The sequence below is a fragment of the Tamandua tetradactyla genome, chromosome 9 (assembly GCF_023851605.1).
Source record: "Tamandua tetradactyla isolate mTamTet1 chromosome 9, mTamTet1.pri, whole genome shotgun sequence".
In the NCBI taxonomy this organism is placed as follows: Eukaryota; Metazoa; Chordata; class Mammalia; order Pilosa; family Myrmecophagidae; genus Tamandua; species Tamandua tetradactyla.
In genome coordinates this window covers 6,808,557-6,829,034 of record NC_135335.1, presented here as the reverse complement: position 1 = coordinate 6,829,034, position 20,478 = coordinate 6,808,557, and the positions used below count along the sequence as shown (strand labels likewise).

Below are 20,478 nucleotides of genomic sequence, written 5' to 3'. Positions count from 1 at the left end.
CCCCACTGCTTATGAGAATATCCCGTGTTGGATTATGTTCTGGCCCCTGGTAGTCTGTGCCCGGTCTCAGCTCCATCTGGATAATGACCTGCTACTGAATTAATAGCATCAATTGTCCTGTGCTCGGATGAACACCTCATGTGGCCAACAAACGTGTCCTATACCACCCTCCTAACATTCTATTTGCATTCATCAGGATGCTTTTGAATGCATGCAACAGAAACCCAACTCAAACAGAAGTGAATGTATCGACTCAGTTCAATGGAAGACACTTGATGCTTCTGACTTTGGGCCCCTTAGACCCAGCAACTCAAGCATCAGCTCTCCTTCTCCCTCTCTCTCTCCCAGTTATTTCTCGTCCCTGTGCTGAGGGGGTGGTGAACCAACAGGGGAACCTTCCCTGACAGTCCCGGCACCTTCATATGGGGTGGCCTCTGATAGGCTCAGCTTGCGTCACGTTCACCTCTAATCAGTCCCAGGGTCGGCCAGGAAGATGCGGTTCCCAAGTGGCCAGCCTGGGCCATCGCTTTGGGCAGAAGTGGCCAGTTCCACTCCAATCACACGCACCACCAAAGGAAGGAGCAAGGGATGCTTGGCCAACAAAGACCTCCTGAGGTCTCTCTGAAATCCCTCTCTCCAAAATGTTTCCTCTTTTATAGGACTTCAGAAACTAATCAAGACCCACTCAAATGGGTGGCGACATGTCATCCCCTAATCCAGTTTAACAACCATTCTTAACTAAATCACATCAACTAGGGAGATGAATTCATTACAGTTTCAAATATACAGTACTGAGTAGGGATTATTCTACCTTTAAGAAATGGGATTTATATTAAAACATGGCTTTTCTTAGGGGGCATACTTGCTTTCAAACCAGCACAGGTTCACATGCTGAGTTGACTTAGAGAGAGAGGTCACCTCCTGAGGCCTTTGCACCATCTTCTGAGTCTCCCCACCCACCAAGATGATTATTTTGTCCCACTTTTCCTTTCTGTACTGCATGTTATGAAAACAATACATAATGAGATGGAGACAATTGCTTCATCAGAAATTCCTAAGTGGAGGTTGGAAAAAGCAAATCGGAGGATGGTGGTCAGTCTAGAAAGGAGGCACCTCTCTGCTCTTCCCGGAAGTCTTTCACGGGACTGGGATGTCCTAGGGTCAGCCCCCGGGTCCCGGGTCAGGCCCACTGGGGTGCAGGACACTGGGCTGGGGCCACCCCAGATGTGACCCTACTCTCGGCATCCCACCCTGAGTTTCAGTGACAGGCTGATTCAGCAAAATGCCAAGGGCGACTAGATTTCTCAGGGCATGGAAAGTGGGGGCTCCTTCACGCTGGGGTCCAATGAGGGGCTCAGCAGGCCTGGTGAGCTCTGGGGCAAAAGAGGGAAGTGGGGCTTGAGCTGCCCAGGCCTGGGAATTGGGGTTCAGACTGAGTTTTACTTAAATTTGCAAAGGGTGGGAGGATGTTTAGGTAGATTGTGCAGTTTTTTCCCCACTTTTCTGACTGTAAAATAGATTATAACTCCCTGACCTGCCTGGCTTCTTTCTAAAGACCTCACATCACCCCTCACCATCCCTGGGAGAAAATGGGGATGCAGCAGTCTAGGGATCTTCTCCCACTGTGGGGTTCCTGTGTAGGCCCCTTCTCTTCCCCCACGGGGTGCCCACCCCCAGCCCACCCGAGCCCCTCGGCCCTCTGGCCCCGGGAACTGGGGAGCTAAAAGGGGCCCTGGACTCCTTCCCTGCCTGCCCTGGTGAGAGGGCAGGGGTGCCAGACCCCTAAGCAGGGTCAGCAGCCTCCCCGAGGGGTGGCTCCAGGCTCCCTCCAGGCGGCCGGTGTTTGCTCAGCTCCTGCTGTGTACAGGGGAGAAAGGGTGTGCCTGGTCCCCACCCAGGAAGAGGTCACAGTCTGGGCGGTCGCAGCCCTGAGGCCGGCCTGGCATGGGGCACCTGCGGGAACCCACCTGGTGGCATCACAGGTGAGTCCTGGGAGAGCCAGGAATGGGCAGTCGGGATGACCCTCCACCAACAGGGGAGGGATCCTGTCCCCAATCTTCCCTCTCCTGCTCCATGGGTGGGGACACTCCTAAAATGCATGTGTCATGTGTCCTCAGATGTCCCCAGTGGGCACAACCCCAGGAGTCTCCAGAGGCTCCATCTCCATGACACATCCTTGGATTGGCTCATCCCACCCCCCGCCTTGCTTCACTCCCCCCGGTTCCCCTACACCCATTCCCAGGAACCCCCACTGTCCCCAGGTAAGCTTCCTGCCCACAAACCCTGGTCATGGGCTCTGCCTTCTGGAGAGACCAGCTCAAGATGAAAGGAGGTAATTCCAGGAATAATTTCCAGCAAGTTTTGCAATATTGAGAAGGAAGTGAGTAGCTGACAGGCTTTCTCCTGTATGCACAGTGAGGCGGGGAAAGCAAGCTCCCGGCGCAAGGACCTTGTCTCATCCCCTTGCGCCGTGCCTGGCACTTAGTAGGTGCTCAAGAAATAGCTGTTGAAAGAGGAGGAAGAAGGGGAGGAGGGAGAAGTGTGGGAGGACAGAGAGGGGCAGGAGAGAGAGGGGGAAGGAGGAAGAGGAGAAGGCGCTGCTGCTGGGCGAGGTGCCGCGGTCCCTCGTCTCTGCAGCCCTTGGTCTGGCCGATGGTGCCAGGACCTTGGAGCCTGGTTTGGGGTGGTGGAAGCAGGAGGACTGGGTCTGAGACAGATGATGCCTGGGGCCCAGCCCTGAAGAGGTATCCCTGCAGGTCACAGAGGAGGGGGCTCCCCACCACCCTTGGGAGCCAGGTGGACGGCACCCCGAGGTCCCTGGCCACGTGTCTGCAGGTGTGCGTGGGGAGGGGGTTAGGAAATCTCATCTGGGCCTTGCATCCTGACCCTCAGCTCCTTCCCCCACTCAGGATGAAGCTAATTGGCCCAAAGGGGGGCCCTGGACCACTGGGGGTGTGGGGAGCCCTCGGGTGGTGCCTTATGGTCAAGCAGAGCCACCCAGAACGTGCCAAAGCCCTTGCTCGCTGGACCAGCCTTGGTGGGCAGGGATGCTGGGGACAGAAAGGGCATCTGGGAATATCCTGAGGTGAGGCCGAAGGATTGGAGCTGCGGTCTTCATCTCAGCCTGGGGGACTGTTCCCTCTGTGAAGAGTCATGAGTGACCCTTGGCCAATGAGGGCAAGCACTGGTGCTCCCAACACCATGTGATGGCAGCTCCGTGCTGAAAATACAATGAACGGTTCAGTGGCAGAATGCTCGCCTTCCATGCGGGAGACCCGGGTTTGATTTCTGGGTCATGCACCCACCACCACCCTCCCAGAAAAAAGAAAAAGATGCAAAAGTATGCTGAACAAAGCTGAGTGTGAGTGTGGGTGAGGGAGGGGGGCTGGGGCAGGTAGGACAACATAAGGAAAGATAGAGGAGAAAGACTGAGATGGTATAATTTAGGAATGCCTAGAGCAGGGGCAAGGATGGTGAGCAAATGTACAAATAAAAGAATGTTTTTGCATGAGGGAGAACAAATGAATGTCATCACTGCCAGGTGTTGAAAATGGATGGTATAGAAGAAAAGGTACAATCGAGGCAAGCTAAGGTCTGTCACAGGAACACTGCAATATGCTGTCATCGGGTGTAACAAAGGCAATTGCCAAAACTAAATGTTGATAAGCAGGGGATATGGGGGAGGGGTATGGGATTCCTTAGGGGAAGAAAAGGAAACGTCCTCATATAGACTGTGGTGGTGAAGACATGTCCTCATATAAATTGTGTGATTATACCAGGAACCATTGATTTTTTTTACTTAGGTTGGATTGTATGATGTGTGAGTAAAAGAGTAAAAATGAACAGAAGGAAACGACTACTAGAGACAATGTGGAAAGATGTTCCTAGTCACTGCTGGTGGGGAAGCTGAGAGGTGCAGCCGCTCTGGGGGGCAGCGTGGTGAGGCCACAGGAGGCGAGGGGTGGGGTTGCCATGTGGTCCTGCAACCCCGTGGCTCAGCATATACCTGGGGGAACTGAGAGCAGGGACACGAATGGACATTTGCACACTGGTGTCTTGGCATCAGTGTTCCCAGGAGGTGGCCTAAGGGTACATTGATTGAGGAACCGAAGGGAGAACTGTGGTGTATACGTACAATGGACTACTGAGCGGCAGCAAGAAGGAGTGAAGGTGTGAGGCATGCAGCTGGGTGAATGGACCTCGAGGACAGTGTGCTGAATGAAATGGCAGAAACAAAAGACAGATACGATCATGCCTCCCTGTCTGGACTAACTATAATGCACAAGCTCGGAGAAGAGAAGGCGAGAGCAGGGATTATCAGGTTGGGACTGTTGTCAAGTTTCCTAGTTTACAAGCTCTTGCAGCAGTCCCATCTGTTCCGGAGTTGTGACTGTTGCCTGTCGTTGCCTGGAGCTTGGCTGCCCTGCCGAGCTGTGGGTCCCGAGGCAGGGGACAGGCTGGCAGGCCCAGCGCAGCTCTGGATGACGCCCGAGGACACGAGAGCCAGCAGCCGCGCCCCCGGGGGCTACCGCCCTGGGACGTCCAGGGAAGCAGGGGCCCCGCCACTGCCGTCACCAGGCACCCAGGCCGGCCGCGCGCACTCAGATGACCGATTCCTGAGACACGGGGGTTTCAAAGAGAGAAAGAGATCATGGCTAAGCGCTATCAGCCCGAATAGCTGTCTCTCTAAAGGGCAGCAATTCTGCTGGTTTTCTAGTGCCCAAGGATGGGCAGGTTTTAGGATAATGTGTGCAACGGCTCCAGATGATGTCATTTGAGGTGATCTAATTATTAAGCATGCTCAGACCGATGACAAGCCTGGTCACAGGACGCGTGTGAGAAAACCGCAGTCTTAACATGATGGTGGTGTGAGTTGTGGTACTGTCATGTGGTCTAGCTGACGTACAGGTTGAAGTCGAAGCTACTGTGTGCATCTGATGGGCCCGTTTGAGGTCAGCTCCAGCTTCATCTAGCAAGATAGCTTAGGAATTGGGGTGGCTTGGTTTGGGGCTGACTCAACTTCCTTCATTAATAAACATTAGGGGCTCTGTGTAGTGGTAAGACCCTAAAGTTGAAGAAAAAGGATTTGGGGGCACACATGGGGGGCCAGTCACGAGGTTCTTACAATCACAAGATAAAGGCAGGATGTATGGCTGACAGTCATTATCAGAGATCAAAACAGCTGGGTTACGGGGCTGCCACCTCAGGCATTTCCCTCTGCTCATTTTATAGTCCATGAGAAATGAAGAAAAAAGCCTCTGAGTCAGGAATCCGAATCATTGGTTAAATCTTAACTCTCAGAGGAGCTAAATTACAGTGTGTTGGGGGGAGAGGAGGTAGCCTGAGTAAGCTCTGTTTTCACCCACCAAGCAGGAAGCCAACAGATAATGCCCGAAACTGATGGGTCAAGAAATAGTAAATAATAGCCTATTATTTACAGATAAAGAGAAAACCGCCAGATGAAGCAGATAAAAGCTGAAACTGGTCTGGGAAGTATTTTCATGCATCAGCTCCTCTCTAAGAGTTGATTTTTTAAAAATTGTGTTCTAATGTTATTCTGCTAAAATGTCTTTAATGTTGAGTGTTTCTCCTGCAGTTCAGACCGCAGGTGCTGGCTGGACACGGTGGCCCAGCTCCTTGCTGGGTTCTGGTCCTCAACTTCCCCAGGGTTTGCTGCTTCCCTGAGGCTCCAGAGGAGCTGAGTGTGCGAGCTGGAAGGGAGGGGTGTGTCTCCGGAGGCTGGGGAGGGCTGTGTCTCCTCCTGGAAGCAGTAGGCTCCACTATCCCCATTGCACCTGCCATCTGTGCTGGTTTGAAACTGGTATGTGCGCCACAAAAACCTTGTTCTTCTAATCCTAATTCAATACTGTAGGGTGGGATCTTTTGATTGGGTTGTTTCCATGGAGACTGTTGACACACCCAATTACAGTGTTACCTGTTGATTAGATGGAGATGTGACTGCCCATTCAAGGTTAGTCTTGATTAGTTTATCGGAGTTCTTAAAAGAGCTGACACAGGGAAGCATTTAGGAGAGAGCTTAGATGCAGACTTCTGGAAATCTAGAAGCCCTAAGAGACTACCAGAAGCTAAGAAAGCTGACAGAAGCTCCGGCAGATGTGGCCATATGCCTTTCCACGAGATGACAAAAGACGAAACCCAGAGTTTTGCCCCGGAGCAGCTAAGTCAGGACCCAGAGTCTCTTAGAGAGGAAGCTACTGGAATCTGAAGCTGGACGCAATGGAATCGGAACCGGGAACGCGAACAGCAGATGCCAACCATCCGCCTTCCCATGTGACAGACATCAGCCTTTCTTGAGTCAGGGTATCTTTCTCTGGATGCCTTAGTTTGGACGTTTTTAAGGCCTTAGAACTATAAACTTGTAACTTAATAAATCCTCTTTGGAAAAGCTGTTCCATTTCTGTATGTTGCATTCCAGAAGCATTAGCTAACTGAAACAGCATCTCAGGCCAAAGATGCTGGTCCGGCCGGGTTCTAGTGTCCTCTCTCATCCAGGCTCTCTGGGTCAGTGTGCTGTGCCCATGCAGCCATGCCAGCTGTGACCAGGGTCATTGTACAGGGCCCCAGCACCTGGCCCAGCATCCACCTGGTCGTTCCATCCCGCTGCCCTGCAGCCAGAGGTCCATGCCGCAGAGTGACTGCTGGCCTGGGCCTCCCTTGGATCTGTGCCCCCAGCTCCAGGCCGGCCCAGCTCCTCCCTGCCCTCCATCACCCCAAATCAGCCCAGCCCCGTCCCCTGGGCAGCCTCCAAATCAATCACCCTTCCTCAGGCCCACAGCCAAGCCTTGGAGAGCTCTGAATTGCAGTGCCCCCATCCTGGGGGTGGCCACAGCAGCCTGAAATGGGGCCAGGGAGCGGAGTTCACTGGCTAAGCCAGCGGTGCAGCTGTGCCCGAGAGTTAAGATTTAACCAATGATTCGGATTCCTGACTCAGAGGCTTTTTTCTTCATTTCTCATGGGCTATAAAATGACCAGAGGGAAATGCCTGAGGTGGCAGCCCCGTAACCCAGCTGTTTTGATCTCTGATAATGACTGTCAGCCATACATCCTGCCTTTATCTTGTGATTGTAAGAACCTCGTGACTGGCCCCCCATGTGTGCCCCCAAATCCTTTTTCTTCAACTTTAGGGTCTTACCACTACACAGAGCCCCTAATGTTTATTAATGAAGGAAGTTGAGTCAGCCCCAAATCAAGCCACCCCAATTCCTAAGCTATCTTGCTAGATGAAGCTGGAGCTGACCTCAAACGGGCCCATCAGATGCGCACAGTAGCTTCGACTTCAACCTGTACATCAGCTAGACCACATGACAGTACCACAACTCACACCACCATCATGTTAAGACTGCGGTTTTCTCACACGCGTCCTGTGACCAGGCATGTCATCAGTCTGAGCATGCTTAATAATTAGATCACCTCAAATGACATCATCTGGAACCGTTGCACACATTATCCTAAAACCTGCCCATCCTTGGGCACTAGAAAACCAGCAGAATTGCTGCCCTTTAGAGAGACAGCTATTCGGGCTGATAGCGCTTAGCCATGATCTCTTTCTCTCTTTGAAACCCCCGTGTCTCAGGAATCGGTCATCTGAGTGCGTGCGGCCGGCCTGGGTGCCTGGTGACGGCAGCAGCAGGGCCCCTGCTTCCCTGGACGTCTCCGGGCGGTAGCCCCCAGGGGGCGCGGCTGCTGGCTCTCGCTTCCTCGGGCGTCATCCAGAGCTGTGCTGGGCCTGCCAGCCTGTCCCCTGCCTCGGGGCCCACGGCTCGGCTCGGCAGCCAAGCTCCAGGCAACGACAGGCAACAGTCACAACTCCGGAACAGATGGGACTGCTGCAAGAGCTTGTAAACTAGGAAACTTGACAACAGTCCCAACCTGATAATCCCTGCTCTCGCCTTCTCTTCTCCGAGCTTGTGCATTATAGTTAGTCCAGACGAGGGAGGCATGATCGTATCTGTCTTTTGTTTCTGCCATTTCATTCAACACACTGTCCTCGAGGTCCATTCACCCAGCTGCATGCCTCACACCTTCACTCCTTCTTGCAGCCGCTCAGTAGTCCGTTGTACGTATACACCACAGTTCTCCCTTCGGTTCCTCAATCAATGTACCCTTAGGCCACCTCCTGGGAACACTGATGCCAAGACACCAGTGTGCAAATGTCCATTCGTGTCCCCGCTCTCAGTTCCTCCAGGTATATGCTGAGCCACGGGGTTGCAGGACCACATGGCAACCCCACCCCTCGCCTCCTGTGTCCCCACCACGCTGCCCCCCAGAGGGGCTGCACCTCTCAGCTTCCCCACCAGCAGTGACTAGGAACATCTTTCCACATTGTCTCTAGTAGTCGTTTCCTTCTGTTCATTTTTACTCTTTTACTCACACATCATACAATCCAACCTAAGTAAAAAAAATCAATGGTCCCTGGTATAATCACACAATTTATATGAGGACATGTCTTCACCACCACAATCTATATGAGGACGTTTCCTTTTCTTCCCCCAAGGAATCCCATACCCCTCCCCCATATCCCCTGCTTATTGACATTTAGTTTTGGCAATTGCCTTTGTTACACCTGATGACAGCATATTGCAGTGTTCCTGTGACAGACCTTAGCTTGCCTCGATTGTACCTTTTCTTCTATACCATCCATTTTCAACACCTGGCAGTGATGACATTCATTTGTTCTCCCTCATGCAAAAACATTCTTTTATTTGTACATTTGCTCACCATCCTTGTCCCTGCTCTAGGCATTCTTTTTTTTTTTTTTTTAGCAATGGTTTTTTTTTTTTTTTCTTTTTACATGGGCAGGCACCGGGAATCGAACCCCGGTCCTCTGGCATGGCAGGCAAGCATTCTTGCCTGCTGAGTCACCGTGGCCCGCCCTCTAGGCATTCTTAAGTTACATCATCTCAGTCTTTCTCCTCTATCTTTCCTTCTGTTGTCCTACCTGCCCCAGCCCCCCTCCCTTACCCACACTCACACTGAGCTTCGTTCAGCATACTTTTGCATCTCTTTTTTTCTGGGGCTTGTGGTGGTGGTGCATGATCCAGAAATCAAACCCGGGTCCCCCGCGTGGAAGGCGAGCATTCTGCCACTGAACCGTTCATTGTACTTTCAGCACGGAGCTGCCATCACACGGTATTGCGAGCACTGGTGCTTGCTCTCATCGGCCAAGGGTCACTCATGACTCTTCACAGAGGGAACAGAAAATGTTTTTTCTAATTTGTAATTTCCAGCAAATATTTAATGAGAAAAAATGCAAATTCTCATCAAACAATTACAAAAAAATAGAAGAGGAATGAACACTCTCAAATTCATTTATGATCCCTAAACCAGACAGGCATAACACAAGAAAAGAAAACTACAGTCCAATATCCTTAAGAATATGGACACACATCTTCAAATAAATACCAGTGAACCAAATATGGCACCATATTAAAAGGATTTTATACCACAAACAAGGAGAATTGGTTGCAGGAATACAGGGGCAATTTAACATCCAAAAATCCATTAGTGTAATATGCCATGTTAATAACATGAAAGATAAAAATAAATCATCTAATGAGACCCAGAAAAAATATATGACAACATCCAATACCCATGTAGGACTTCGAACAAAAGCAGAACTCAACAAACTAAGAACTGAATGAAACTCTCAAAACCTGATAAACAGCATCTATGAAAAAAACTGCAATAAACATTATAATTAATGGTGAAACACTGAATGTTTTTCCTTTCCAGAAAGTGTTTTGAGGCTAGTGAGCTTGATACTTAAAACAGATCAAGACTGTTAAAAAGAAATAAAAGAAAATTAAGTTGCTATGACTAAGGGGTTTAAAACAGAGCGGGGAGGTGTGTCTGGAGGTGACTGACGATGGGGTCCCAGCCAGAAATCATCTACTGCGAGGTTGCAAAGCCAGAAGCCACAAAGCTGAAAACCCTGAGACCCATCCAGACAGCCCAAACAAGCCACAAAATAAAGGACTATTAAGCCAAAGGGCGTGAGGAGCTCCCCAAATGCCTACCCACCACCAACAGCCTGTCTGATCTTCTTCTTTTTCTTTAAAAGCCCTTGCCTGGAAATGCCAAGACGGGATGCAATTTGGAATGCTGCCTGCATCTGTTCTCCTTAAATTGCAATTCTAAGGCACCCCCCCCCCCCGCAAAAAAAAAAAAAAAAAAAAAGCTGCCTTATGGCTTGGGTTGTTTCTTGGTTGGCGTGACATAGTGTCAGAACTGGGATCTAAGTGATCACCGAATTGATTCTGGAGCTGCCGCTGGATTCCACAATGTTCCAGCAAGAGCCCCTTGAGCTCTGACATCTGACGTCTCCCCCACAATCCTGGATTTCTGTTGGGGAGCCCTCTCTGCTCCAGGCCTTCCTTTATTTGGTTGACATTCTGGCCTGTCGTGAGAAGCAAACTGGAGTTGAGAAAACTCCAACTCTATTTAGTTATATATTTACTCCAACGTAGTAAAATGGACTATGGCATTTTACTCCAGATACCAAAGTTTTGCTGCAACAAAGGAAGCCAGAATGGAAGCAGCTTCAGGGTTCCAGGATGGCAAAAGATTTTTATAGACCTTGGAAGGAAATTCATTTGCCTCCTACTGATTGGACCAGGATTTGCCCATCTTATAGGGAAGGGTTCAGGGCAGCTGGGCTTTATTTCGTATTGGCCAGAGGTAATGAACTGGGGGCTGGATTGACTGACTGAGTTAGCTGTCTTGGTGAGGATTTCAAATTTCAAAAGATAAAGAGGAACCTTAAGAAACATACTGTTATATTTTTGTTCTGTTTTGTTTTTGGCTCAGAGGTTCCCCCAGGGCTTTCTCTGCAATTCTATCCCTTTCTTTGGGTGTCTTCAGGTAAAAGGCATTTTGAACTTTGGTTGTTTGGGTTTGGGCTAGTGGCAGAAGTCCTTCTGTGTCTGCTCTTCTTGGTATTGTTTTCCTTTGCTAAAGCGGGCGGAAAGCAGGATACCAGAAATGCATTGGCTTTTACAAAGGGGATTTATTAAGTTACACATTTACAGTTCTAAGGCCATGAAAATGTCAGAACTAAAGCATCAACAAGAAGATACCTTCACTCAAGAAAGACCGATCATTCCTGGGACTCCTCTGTCACCTGGGAAGGCACATGGTGACATCTGCTGGTCCTTCACCCCAAAATGTCTCTGGGTTTCTGTGGGTCCTTGTTTGTTTCTCCCTGGGTGTTTTTGTCTCTGAGCTCTCTTCAAAATGTCTCTGCCTCTTATCCTCTCATAAAGGGCTCCAGTAAAGACGATTAAGATTCACCTTGAATTGGATGGGTCACATCTCCACGGAAACAACCTAATCAAAATGTCCTGTCCATAATAGGTCTGCCCCCCCCCCCCCCAAGAACAGAGTACAGGAACATGACTTTTCTGGGGTACATAACAGTTTCAAACCAGTACAGGTGTACAAGGAAAATTTCCTTGTCTGGCAGGTACTCAAATGGGACTTAAAAAATTTCCACTTTGATAATGAGCTCCTTTCAGTGGAGGGAAGCCTCCCTAACATTCAATTTGCAACAGGTAATTTTACCCCAAATACCATCTGTTCTAGTTTGCTAGCTGCCGGAATATGAAATACCAGAAGCAGAATGGCTTCGAAAAGGGGGAATTTATTAAGATGCAAGTTTACAGTTCTGAGGTGATAGAAATGTCCAAATAAAAGCAAGTCTATAAAAATGTCCAAATTAAGGCACCAACAAGGGGTTACCTTCACTCAAGAAAGGCCGATGAAGTTCAAGGTTTCTCTCAACTGAAAAGGCACATGGCGAACATGGTGACATTTGCTAGCTTTCTCTCCAGGCTTCTTGTTTCATGAAGGTCCCTAAGGGGCGTATTCTCTCTTCATCTCCAAAGTCTTTGGCCGCGTGGGCTCTCATGGTTCTCGTGGGTCTCTGGAGACTCTCTTGAAAATGCTTCTGTTTTAAAGGATTCTAGTAAACTAATCAAGACCCACCTGGAAAGCATGGAGTCCCATCTCCATGGGAACAATAAGGAAGGTTCCAGCCAGCAATATTAAATGAGGATTAAAGGACATGGCTTTTCTGAGGCCCACCACACATTCAAACAGGCACTCCACGCTATTATTAACTCTTTGCATAAGTATCATATATTTACAGTAGTTCATGAAAGAACTTATTTATATTTATAGTGTTAATTGATGACACACATGACTCTAAACAACCCCTTTTAACCAAATTTACCTACAATTCAGCACTATTGCTTATAATCCCAATAATGAGCTAACCTCATCTCTATTCATTTCCAAACATTTAAATTCAACTGCATTAAAAAAAAAATTCAGGGCGGGCCGCGGTGGCTCAGCGGGCAAAGTGCTTGCCTGCTATGCCGGAGGACCTCGGTTCGATTCCCGGCCCCAGCCCATGTAACAAATACGGAGAAACAGAATACAATAAAACAAGAAAATGTTTAAAAAAAAAATGTTTCCCTTTCTTCCTTCCTTCCTTCCTTCTATCCTTCCTTCCTTCTCTCTGTCTTTCCTTTAAAAAAAAAAAAAAAAAAAAAATTCAACTGCATTAAAATTCTGTGCCATGTTACACAACTCCCCATTCTCTGGCTACTGTCAATCTTTAGGTAACCTATATTCTCTATTTTGACTATGAGTTTACATATTCTAGATAGTTCATATTAGTGAAATCGTACAATATCTGTCTTTTCGTGTCTGGTTTATTTCACTCAGCATTATGTCCTCAAGTTTCATCCGTGTTGTCATATACTTCAGGACCTCTTTCCTTCTTATTGTCGAATAGCATTCCATCATATGTATACACCACATTTTGTTTATCCATTTGTCAGTTGATGGACACTTGGATTGCTTCCATCTTTTTGCAAGTGTGAATAATGCTACCACAAACAGTGGGATGTAAATGTCTCCTAACAAGCAATTTGACCTGAGTCTGATTGCAAGCAATCAAGTAATTTTGATGGGCAAGGGACAAGCACTTTTAAAAGTGCTATTAGAATGCATGCCACTTTTTTGTGTATGCACGCGTGTGTGTATGTGTGTGTTTAGTGTGTTCCACTTGCCACCTTTTAAAATGTTTTTTATTGTTAAACATACATACAAAGAAGAGAAAGAAAAAGCAATGATTCTCAAAGCACATTTCAACAAGTAGTTACAGAACAGATTTTAGAGTTTGTTATGGGTTACCGTTCCATTATTCTAGATTTTCTTCTCTTTTCTTTTTTTCTTTTATATTTATTTTTATTTTAGAAGTTCTAGCTAAGCAATCAGGCAGGACAAAGAAATAAAAGGCACCCAAATTGGAAAACAAGAAGTAAAACTCTCATTGTTTGCAGATGACATGATACTATACTTGGAACATCCTGAGAAATCTACAGCAAAGTTACTCGAGCTAATAAATTCAGCAAGGTGGCAGGATATAAAATTAATGTGCAAAAATCAGTAGCATTCTATATACAAGCAATGACTTAGCTGAGGAGTCAGTTAAGGAAAAAATTCCATTCAAAATTGCAACTAAAAGAATCAAAACTTAGGAATGAACTAGGGAGGTAAAGGACTTGTACACAGAAAGCTACATAACATTGCTAAAAGAAATCAAAGGAGACCTAAATAGGTGGAAAGACATTCCCTGCTCATGGATAGGAAGGCTAAATATAGTTAAGATGTCAATTCTCCTCAAATTGATCTACAGATTCGACACAGTACCAATCCAAATTCCAATAACCTACTTTGAAGATTTGGAAAAGCTAACTACCAAATTCATCTGGAAGTGAAAGAGACCCAGATTGGCTAAAAGCATCCTAAAAACGAACAAAGTGGGAGGATTAACGCGCCCTGATTTTAAAACGTATTATAAAGCCACAGTAGTCAAAACAGCATGGTACTGGCACAAAGACAGAAGCATTGACCAATGGAATCAAATTGAGACTGCAGAAATAGACCACCAAATCTATGGTCAACTGATTTTTGACAAGGCCCCCAAATCCTCTGAACTGGGACAAAACAGTCTTTTCAATAATTGGGCAGGGAAGAACTGGATATCAATAGCCAAGAGAATGAAAGAGAACACCTATCTTACACCCTACACAAAAATTAACTCAAAGTGGAGCAAACACCGAAATATAAGAACTAGCACCATAAAGCTTCTAGAAGAAAATGTAGGGAAACATTTTCAAGACCTGGTAATAGGAGGTAGCTTCCTAAACTTTACACCCAAAGCACAAGCAACAAAAGAAAAAATAGATAAATGGGGACTCCTCAAAATCAAATGCTTCTGCACCTCAAAAGATTTTGTCAAAAAGGTGAAGAGGCAGCCAATTCAACGGGAGAAAATATTAGGAAATCACATATTAGACAAAGGTTTGATTTCCTGCATATACAAAGAAATCACCCAACTCAACAACAAAAGAACAAACCAATCCAATTATAAAATGGACTAAAGATATGAATAGGCATTTTTCTGAAGAGCAAATACAGATGGCTCAAAAGCACATAAAGAGATGCTCATTTTTCACTGGCCATAAGGGAAATGCAGATCAAGACTACAATGAAATACCGCCTCACATCTGTAACAACGGCTGCTATTAAACAAATAGGAAACTATAAATGTTGGAGAGGATGTGGAGAAACTGGGACACTTATGCATTGCTGGTGGGAATGTATAATGGTGCAGCCACTATGGAAGACTGTTTGGCAGTTCCTTAGGAAATGAAATATTGAGTTGCCCTATGACCCAGCAATAGCACATCTTGGTATAAACCCAGAAGAGCTGAAAGCAACGACACAAACAGACATTTGCATAACAATGTGCATAGCAGCATCATTCACAATTGCTTAAAGATGGAAACAAATCAAATGCCCATCAGCAGACGAGTGGATCAACAAAATGTGGTATATATGTATGATGGACTATTACGCAGCAGTAAGACAAAATGATGTCCTGAAGCACATGACAAGACGGATAAGCCTTGAGGACGTAATGCTGAGCGAAATTAGCCAGACACAAAAGGACAGATACTGCATGGTTCCACTTTCATGATCTGCATAGAGGTATAATCAGAGGTTTATAATGCAGAATACAGGGGACTTAGAGATACATAGAAGCTAGGGACGGGTGAACTGTTAGCTAATGAGGTTGAACTCCAATGTAAGGGAATAGAGAGGAATGAAGGTGATTGATTCTCTAGTGGGTCTATAAGTAATAATACCATATTGAAGATGAACAAGATTGAAAGGGATTGTATAGACCTACATGTCCCACTGACTCACACCAGAAATATGAATGAGTTCTCGTAAGAAGTACTTCAAAGATATGATTCTTGCATAAAGAGTGTCTAAGTCCAGGGTACAGGGGGGAAACTGCTATTGCATGCTATGAGCTATGTTCAAAAGGAAACCATCAGCACTACCACAGCAACAGCAGAGGCAAATAACGGGGGGAGGGACAAGAGTTAAGAGGCGGTTTAGATTTCCTATTTGGCAAGGGTGTGCTTATTGGTTGTCAGACTTTTGGGAACAATGAAATTATCTAAAATTGAGAACGTTGATGGACTGTGAACTTTGGGCCCTCTACATGATGCCCGATGAATGCAGGTGGCTGAAGGATGCACTGATGGAGAAGTAGATTGGAAAACAGTGGTGTATACTTATGACCAGAGGTTGTGCTTACAAAAAGGAACAATGTCGTGAGGCATGCAACGATGTGAATGAACATGTGAGACATTTGCTGAGACAAAATCAGCCAGAAACAAAAAAACAACAACGGTATGGTCACCTTTAGAAAATGCTTATAAGAAAACAGGGGCCTAGATTGTAAGCTCTTAGAGCAGACACATTAAGTCCGGAGTGGTGATTATTATTTCTGGATTTTGAGAGGCTGTTTTATATATATAACTTGATACTTAGAGATAAGAACGAAGCCGAACAGGTTGGGGTTTAAGTAATTCGGAACACAGGGGTAGGGAAGACAGTGTCTATATTTTAGAACCACACACACTCTTTGAGACCAATGGAAGAAAAGTTTATTTCATCTGGAACTGAAATTTTCTGTAGTGCATAATCTAATTCAACCTATCTGTATAGCTCATTTGAACAACTGAAACACAGGGAGCACAGAATAAGAAAGAGGTCCTTTAATCCTGTATAGATTATTGTAATGCCTGGAAACATCCTAGAGTATATTAAGAAGATAATCAAAAAGTATTAGCAAAGTCCCCCGAGGGAGGGGAGAGAGACCATGAAACTATTAAACCTTACCATTAGGGAATCCCCTGATACTGTGTTAAACATTAGGGATACCCAAGTCAATAGGCCATGCCCTGGATGATGAGGTTTGCTCTTGTGAAACTCGTATAGATATTGGAGAAGCTTAGCTTACCTATAGGCATGCCTAAGAGTTTCTTCTGGAGGACCTCTGTTGTCACTCAGATGTGGCCTCACTCTCTCTAAGCCCAGCTGTGCAAGTGACATCATCGCCCACCCCTCTATGTGGGACATGACCTCCAGGGGTGAAAGTCTCCCTGGCGACATGGGGGAGGACCCCCAGGGATGAATCCAGACCTGGCACTGTGGGATCAACAATTACATCCTGACCAAAAGGGGGAAAAGAAGTGTAATTAATAAAGTATCAGTGGCAGAGAGAGTTCAAATAGAGTTGAGAGGCTACTCTGGAGACTGCTCTTACGCAGGTTTCAAGTAGACCTTGCTACCTATCATAACTTGCCAACCCCCAACCAGGACCGTTCCAGCCAATCCTAAAGAACACCTGGGGCAATATATAAGATTCCACAAGGATTCCAGGCACTAGAGTAACTTTCCAGAAACCTACAACCTCCAGATGGGTCCCTAGTCCAGATAAGTCCTGACACCTAGCCCAGCCTCTCCAGAACATCAGATAGTTCCGTCTCCATACCCAATATTAAGGACAGACCCTTCCAATATCAAAAAATCAGAATCCCCATAGCCCAAACAACCCCAAAAAGAGGGAAGGAAAGAGGTGATGGTGGAGTTATACATAGAAGATAGAACTCAACAAATGAATATGAATGATGAATCACTAAATTGATACCTCTTTTAGTCTGCAGTATTTTAGAGCAGCTAGAAGTAAAAACCTAAAATTGTGAAATTGTAACCCATGTCAATGTCTGAAATATGTTCTACAACTAATTGTGGTGCTGTGCTTTGAAATTTATGACTTTTTTGTATATATGCTATTGTTCACAAAAAGGAAGGGAAAAAAGTCAATTGTGATGATAAAAAATATAGCCTCCTATATTCTGGAGCAGCTAGAAAGAAAAATATGAAAGCATCATATGGTAATCCATGACAAACTCTGGGATCTATCCTGTAACCACTTTTTGAAGAGTGCTTTGAAAACTATTGCTTTTTTGTTTCTTTGTTTTGTACGTATGTCATACTATCCAATAAAAAAAGTTTTAAAAAAATCCTGATCATATAGGGTTTATTCCAGGAATTCATTAAAAAGTGTATCAGTATGACTGCACATATTAAAGGAAATAAGGGAGAAACAGTTTGTGGTAATATCAATCAATATAGAAAAAGCATTTACTAAGATTTTCCACCTATTTATGAGCAAGTTCTTATCAAAATAGGAGAAGAGAACTTCTGCAGGTTATATATAAAAAATCAATAGATCGTCCGGTGAAAGGGAGCACGCAGGGGGTGGCAGCGTCTTATTGCTGCCTCTTCCCATCCGTACAGGTGCATGGAATGTACCCAAGAGGCTAAGCAGTTGGGCCGAGGCTATAACCACTGAGTGCTGAAGATAACCATCTGCAAATCCTGCCAGAATCCTGTTGAAAAATATCTCAAATGTGATCCTGTTGTCATCTTGATTAATGCTATTTTATGCAAAGCCCTACAGGCATATTCTTTTCAATATGAAAGTAAATATGCATGGAAGACTGAATATTTTGTTTGCTTTGTGAAGCTTACCTGAGATGGTGGCAGCTGCAAGATTCAAAGTGGAACGCTGACCCCGATGAATTGATTAGATACGCTAGGGAGCGGGATTTCTATAGAATGTTTGCAATTGCTTCTTTAGAACAAACTGCCTGTTTTATTGGCATGTTTACTTTCCTGTCGGTAGAACAACCCACCACAGCAACAAATAAAGCTCAACTGCATTTTGCTGCTGCAAGCATTATTTCTCCAGCTGCGGAAAACTCTTGCAGATTCCAGCTGTCATTTGGGAACACGACTACACACCTCTGAGCCTGTAACTCATTAGAGTATTTGTCCTTACATCAAATTTCCAAGCAATTAGAATGACCTCAACTGAAGGCTCTCGTTTTTATCAGTCATGAGTGGAGTAACATTGGAAAGCGCCACGATCGATTTCCAGAGGATGGAATGGGATGCTGGAAGCAATTGTGCCATCTATAAATCTCAGGATTTTTGAAGAGTTTTCTTCTTTACATTTTATGGCATGACCAACTGCATCTGAAAGGAAAAGCCGTGAAGCCTAAGCCAAGCTACTCATTTCTAATGACTAAAATGAAGCAAAGAGTCAGAAACATTTCCCGAAAAAGAAAATAATGATTGTGGCTTGGAACATCCCCCCCACAAACACACAAGTCAGAGCCAAACTGCATACACACAGATGCATGCAGGCAGTTATAGAAACACTCACACAAACACAAGGAATATTGTTACGGGAACTGATACATACAACAAGTGAAGATTTCTACATTATAGGCCATCCCAGGTAAGCATTTGATTTGAAAGAAGGACAAGTAATTCTTAATTCATACGTAATTAAAAACTCTGCATTTCATTCTTTTGACATGTTTATATTTTAATATAAATGTTAATTTACTGGCTTTATACTATTTTAAATAGTAATATGTAGCGAGTTTTTACCATAGAAACACTTTCTCATCCTAAAGGCTTTCAGAATAAATTTTTTTTTTAATTTTCAATTCACCATCTTCCCTTGTAACTAAGTTGCTCTGTGAAATTGGCTGATCCAAAAATAAATAACATACTAAAAACAAGTGAAAAAAAAACTATAGGAAGTATTATACAAAATGGCCCTTATCAGATGGGTCCTGATGCCCAAAGGAACCAGCCTCTCCAACATTATCAACTAATTACAACTAATGTTGACACCTCTTCTCAACATGTAAAAGTCAGAACAGGCAGTGCCCAAAGATCCCCATAGACTGGGAGAAGGATCAAAGGAGAAGGAGGAAGTGTAGCAGAGAGAAAAGGATTTGGCAGAAGAATTCAACTGCTGAGTCACTATAATAAAATTCCTTCTAGCTTCCAGTGCTAGGAAGCATTTGGAAGGAAAAATCTGAGATGGTGGAACAGTAGCCTGTGACAAATCCTGGAATCTGTTCTGTAACTTACCTGTTGACGTGTGCTTTGAAAATTATTGCTTTTTTCTTTGTTTGTTTTGACATATTATATTTTACAATTAAAAATGTTAAAAAAAAAAACTATTGGGACATGTGGAAAAATTTGAATATAGATTGTAAGCTCTATATCAATGTTAAATTTCTTGAACTTGATAACTGCATAGTGATACCCTTGTTCTTAGGAAACGTGCACACCAGTATTAAGGGTTCAAGGTACATGATGCATTTAAGCTACAACAAGTATTCAGAAAATGGGTTGATAGATGGATGGATTTAAATTTACGGAGAAATTGATAGAATGATACAGCAAATGTGGCAGAATGTTAAAATTAGTGCATCTGGGTTTAGGGGTATGTTAGAGTTCTCTGTAGGGAGAAAATATTTCAAAATAAAAAGTTCCAACATCCAAATCGATAGGCCAAGTTTTGATCTTGATGCTTGCACCTGTGAAGCTTATGCATATGGCAGAGAAGCTTAGTCTACCTATAGGCATGGCTAAGAGTCGCCTCTGGAGGACCTCTTTTGTTGCTCAGATGTGGCCTCACTCTCTCTAAGCCTGTTCTAGTTTGCTAGCTGCTGGAATGCAATATACCAGAAACGGATTGGCTTTTAAAAAGGGGAATTTAATAAGTTGCTAGTTTACAGTTCTAAGGCCAAGAAAATGTCCCAATTAAAACAAGTCTATAGAAATGTCCAATCTAAGGCATCCAGAAAAAGATACCTTAGTTCAAGAAGTCCGATGAAGTTCAGGATTTCTCTCTCTCTCAAGTGGAAGGGTAAATGGTGAACACAGTCAGAGTTTCTCTCTCGGCTGGAAGGGCACATGGTGAGCAAGGCATCATCTGCTACTTTCTCTCCTGGCTTCCTGTTTCATGAAGCTCCCTGGGAGGCATTTTCCTTCTTCATCTCCAAAGGTTGCTGGCTGGTGGACTCTGCTTCGTGGTGCTGCAGCATTCTCTGCTCTCTCTGAATCTCCATTCTCCAAAATGTTTCCTCTTTTATAAGGACTCTAGAAACTTATCAAGACCTACCCAAATGGGTGGAGACATGTTGTCACCTAACCCAT

The 20,478-nt window shown here is 45.2% G+C and overlaps 1 pseudogene; it reads left to right on the top strand.

Annotated features, from left to right (window-relative positions):
- Positions 1–1,311: 1,311 nt before the first annotated feature.
- On the top strand, positions 1,312–18,451 carry LOC143645505 (uncharacterized; annotated as a pseudogene).
- The last annotated feature ends 2,027 nt before the right edge of the window (positions 18,452–20,478 follow it).